Source organism: Austrofundulus limnaeus, unplaced genomic scaffold (assembly GCF_001266775.1).
Source record: "Austrofundulus limnaeus strain Quisiro unplaced genomic scaffold, Austrofundulus_limnaeus-1.0 Scaffold907, whole genome shotgun sequence".
Classification (NCBI taxonomy): domain Eukaryota; kingdom Metazoa; phylum Chordata; class Actinopteri; order Cyprinodontiformes; family Rivulidae; genus Austrofundulus; species Austrofundulus limnaeus.
This window is the reverse complement of record NW_013953309.1, coordinates 172,132-177,081: the sequence shown is the minus strand read 5'-3', so window position 1 is coordinate 177,081 and position 4,950 is coordinate 172,132. Positions and strand designations below refer to the sequence as shown.

At 45.3% G+C, this 4,950-nt stretch overlaps 1 long non-coding RNA gene across 2 annotated transcripts in view; it reads left to right on the top strand.

The window, feature by feature from the left end:
* LOC106533215 (uncharacterized) overlaps nt 1–4,950 on the top strand; it is a 17,075-nt gene extending 12,125 nt beyond the window's left edge. For both annotated transcript variants that reach the window (XR_001312210.1, XR_001312211.1), the window contains exon 3: nt 4,739–4,950. This is a non-coding gene — a long non-coding RNA (uncharacterized LOC106533215). The remainder of the gene's footprint in view (nt 1–4,738) is intronic.

Sequence of the window (4,950 nt, the reverse complement as noted above, 5' to 3'; positions counted from 1 at the left end):
GTGTGTGTGTGTGTGTGTGTGTGTGTGTGTGTGTGTGTGTGTGAAGTTTCAGCTCACAGACAGCAGCAGGCTGTGCAGCTGTTGCCATGGCGACGTGGGTTCAGGTGAACGTGGTACTGATGGAGGAGCGGGTCGGGCCGGCAGCGTCTCCATCAGGGACTCTGGGACGTCTTGATGTTTACAGGAAGTAATGGTTCCTCACAGCGCCGCCCCCACTGCTAATGTAGGAGGTTCTGGTTCTGACTGGACCCGTCCTGCTGGACACAGGGGACACATTTGTCTTCTGTGTCCAGAAAAATTAATCTAACTCCTGACAGAGGCGGGCTCTTATTCTGAAGAGTATTTCAGCTTTATTTTGAAACTCCAGGTTGAAGCCTGTCCCTGACTGAACCTCCTGAACCTCAGAGGTCAGACATGGAGGGTGGACGAGGGCGGCCATGATGGAAAGTGCTGAGTCAGTGTTTGTGATGTGACGAGGGGCAGCACAGCACAGGGTCAGGCAGAACCACAGAGTAAAAAGTAAGCCTGGAAGAACCTCTCTTCATCTCGTTTCTTCTCAGATTGAAGTGGAGCTGATGTTTCTGTCTTAATGAGGACTCTTTAATAATTCATGTCAGAGCTGGAGGCGTGTGTTTCTGCAGTCACCAGGGATTTATTCTTATTTATTGTTTTAGCTGAAACCACAAACACTTTGACCTGTTTTTTTATTACGTTTGTCTTTTTTTGTCCTTTTTGTCTGAAGAGCTGCTGACCTCAGCCCTGCACCAATCTCTGCTGACAACAGTCAGGTTAATACTTCCTGAGAACAGCTGCTTCGTCCTTTTGTCTCATTAAATCTCAGGTTTTCTTACAGTAAATTTATCTTCAGTCAGTTTGATCTTCCAGAGATTAGACCGAGCCGTGTTTCCAGCCTGTTCGTCCTGGAGTTGCTCCGCCCTAAAGGTCAAGCTTTCCTCTGATTGGCTGATGTAAAGCTTGTTAAAAATTATTGATGTTTGATTCCCTGAGTTTGTATTAATGTTGTGCCCCCCCCCCCCCACACACACACACACACACACACATTGTGGGTCGCTCACACTAACACACCCTCTGACTTCTGATGACATCATCCATCAGTCGGACACTCTGGACTGGACCCTGCAGCACATCAGTCCTGATGTGAGCAGATGATGTGTTCAGGAGCCGTGGGAGAAAGCAGCGCCGCAGCAGGAGTGAAGGATGAGCGGTGCAGCGGGCCGGGCTCGTTAACAGTCACACCTCATTAAGACCCAACTTCATCAGAACACAGCCCGTCTCACAGCCACACAAATGTTGGGTCGGCTTAATGACAACAGAAACAAGACGTCAGGACCCGGGACCAACAGGACTCTGCAAGTCCAGTCTGGAAAGGAACCTTCTGCAATCCTGATCTGTGTCTTCATGACCGCTGATGCAGGTTTAGATCTGTGGTGTCCCAGAACCACGGCCCAACACACAGTACCACTGATTAGACCTTTATGAACCAGGTCCTGGTCCTGAACCTGGTCCTTACCCTGATGTTGAACATGGTTCTGATCAGGGAGCTGACCCTGGTGCTGGACCATGTTTGTTTGTCTGTTGGTTTGTTTGTTTTGTTGGTTTGTTTGTTGGTTGGTTGGTTTGTTGGTTTGTTAGTTTGTTGGTTGGTTGGTTGGTTGGTTGGTTGGTTGGTTTGTTAGTTTGTTGGTTGGTTTGTTGGTTGGTTTGTTTGTTTGGTTTGTTTGTTTGTTGGTTTGTTGGTTTGTTGGTTGGTTGGTTGGTTTGTTTGTTGGTTGGTTGATTTGTTGGTTGGTTGGTTGGTTGGTTGGTTGGTTGGTTGGTTGGTTGGTTGGTTTGTTGGTTGGTTTGTTGGTTGATTTGTTGGTTTGTTTGGTTTGTTGGTTTGTTTGTTGGTTTTTTGGTTGGTTGATTTGTTGGTTTGTTTGTTTGTTGGTTTTTTGGTTGGTTGGTTTGTTGGTTTGTTTGTTTGTTGGTTTTTTGGTTGGTTGGTTTGTTTGTTGGTTGGTTGGTTTGTTGGTTGGTTTGTTTGTTGGTTGGTTGATTTGTTGGTTGGTTTGTTGGTTTGTTTGCTGGTTAGTTGGTTTGTTGGTTTGTTGGTTGGTTGATTTGTTGGTTGGTTTGTTGGTTTGTTTTCTGGTTTGTTGGTTGGTTGGTTTGTTTGTTGGTTGGTTGGTTTGTTTGCTGGTTTGTTGGTTGGTTGATTTGTTGGTTGGTTTGTTGGTTTGTTTGTTGGTTTGTTGGTTTGTTGGTTGGTTGATTTGTTGGTTGGTTTGTTGGTTGGTTGGTTTGCTGGTTTGTTTGTTGGTTTGTTGGTTGGTTGGTTGATTTGTTGGTTGATTTGTTGGTTGGTTTGTTGGTTGGTTTGTTGGTTGGTTTGTTTGCTGGTTGGTTGGTTGGTTGGTTGGTTGGTTTGTTGGTTGGTTGGTTTGTTGGTTGGTTGGTTGGTTGATTTGTTGGTTGATTTGTTGGTTGGTTTGTTTGTTGGTTTGTTTGCTCGTTAGTTGGTTGGTTGGTTGATTTGTTGGTTGGTTTGTTGGTTGGTTTGTTGGTTGGTTGGTTTGCTGGTTTGTTTGTTGGTTTGTTGGTTGGTTTGTTGGTTGGTTGGTTTGTTTGCTGGTTTGTTGGTTGGTTGATTTGTTGGTTGGTTTTTTTGTTGGTTTGTTGGTTGGTTGGTTTGTTTGTTGGTTGGTTTGTTTGTTGGTTGGTTTGTTTGTTGGTTTTAACAAGAACAAAACAAAAACTTTGTTTTTAAATCTGATGTCCCCGTGTGGACCAGACCTGAGTCTCTGGTGGTTCTGGTCCCTCAGACAGAACCAGTCTGATCGGATCAGAATGAAAACATTTACAGATGTTTGCTCTGCTGCTTTTTGTCTTTTCATTAATCTTCTGCAGCATTTGTCTCCACAAGATAAGGGCTGCCGTGTCTCAGCGAGGACACGTCCCTCGTCCCGAGGTGACCGGACCGAGCCTCAAACACTCGGAGCAGAATCAGCCGACACGTCTCAGGAGCTTTCAGCTGTTTGTGTGACAAACTGTAGCTTCAGCTTCATGTGGCCTTTCCTCTCACTGCTGGGATTAGTGTGTGTGTGCGTGCGTGCGTGCGTGCATGCGTGTGTGTGTGTGTGTGTCCTTGTCAGGTGTATCTGAACATCTCAGAATATTTGCTGTAGAACAGAAACATGGAGACGTTCAGTTCTGGGTCTTTAACATAAAAAATCTTATAAATATTTAAAGATTTTGTTTGAGGTTGTCAAAATGACCTCGTGGACATGAGGACAAGGGGACGAGCATGTCTTCACATCTGGAATCGGTCTCATCTGTTCAGGGTCTTCCTGTGAATGTGACACAAAGCAAACAGCTGGATGAGCTCTGCAGCCTCACAGAAACAAACCTTCAGACTTTTTATCCACTTTGTCTTCAGTGGTTCTGGACCACAGATGGGAAACAGCCTGAGGCTGAATCTGCTACAGTTCTCTTGTCTTCTGAGGATCCACTTCCTGTTCATGATCCTGACAAACAAACAGAATTACAGGAACTCTGTGCAGCAGAGCAGGAAGTGATGAAGCCTAAAGAGCAGCAGATTAGTTCCATGCAGCAGCTTCACGTTTGTTCCATCTGTGAGTTTACTCATCACACCTCAGCTGCACGCTCCCACCCAACACTGCAGCTGATTATCAGTGTGCAATCAACTGTGGACGTCCCAAATTACTGACTGATGTTCAGCGACAAACACAATCCAGATCTGAGTACAGGCCTGCAGCATCATGAGGGACACAACCAGCTGGGACAGATAAACACTACCTGCCAAATACTGATCCATCAACACAAACAGACTGTAAACAGATAAACACCACCTGCCAAATACTGATCCATCAATACAAACAGACTGTAAACAGATAAACAAAGGAGTGTAAACAGACTGTAAACAGTTTGTAAACAGAGTGAGGAGCCAACATGTCTGTGGGCCATGTGTTGTGTGTTTTTTGTCTGTTTCCTCTTCATGAGGTTCAACATTGAAGACGTTCAGGAACAAACGTCAGTTTCTTGTTCAGATTTTGAGAACAATCTTTGTTATTTGGGGAATAAATCCAGTCACAACACAAACTGTCAGAAGAGATGCTGTTTATTTACACCACGTTAAACTGATAATCTGTTGTTTGTCATTAAGTTCAGGATTCATCCTTGGTCCACACATCTGGTTCTGACAGCTCAAAGTGCAAATGAAGCTGCAGTTACTGAGCAGCTGCAGCTCATGAATAAAAGCCCAGGAAGCAGCATCACTGCTCACTTTGTGATGTTTCATCTGTATTTGTGGGTTTCTGTTCAAACAGCCAGCTGCAGGTGTGTCTCAGGTGTCCAGGACCTGCACATGTTCTGATGGGTTCTGCTCAGAACTGATCACTGATCTGACTGTTTGTGTGGAGTCAGATTCATGTTGATGATTCTCAGAGAGAAACATCATTAGAGTTTCACTCTCTCATCCTGACGCCTGACATGGATTTTTATTCTTCTGTTGAACGTGTGATGATGTGTTTATCATATCTGCTGCTGTCGGCGTTATGTTGATGTGTTACAGCGACAATAAAACACATCACACACAATAATGTGCAGCAGCACATCAGCCTGACGTCTTCTGCTGCTTATTGCTCTTTAATATTTCTCAGGAAACAGTTGATTTATTGATGCTCCGCTGAAGATCATCTTCATCTTCCCTCCTCAGACGTGAGCTGCACGGCTGCCGTCACGCCGAGCCTCCACCTCTGACCCTGTCCTCCGGCCCGTCTCACATCAGGACCGAGGACGGGGCGTGGACTCAGCTGCCGTCTGTCCGCTGGCTCAGAGGGACCCTCTGCAGTGTGAGTGAGCAGGAAGGAGACGTGGAAGTCCTGACAAAATAAAAGCTTTTTATAAGACTTCAAACTAAAAGCATCA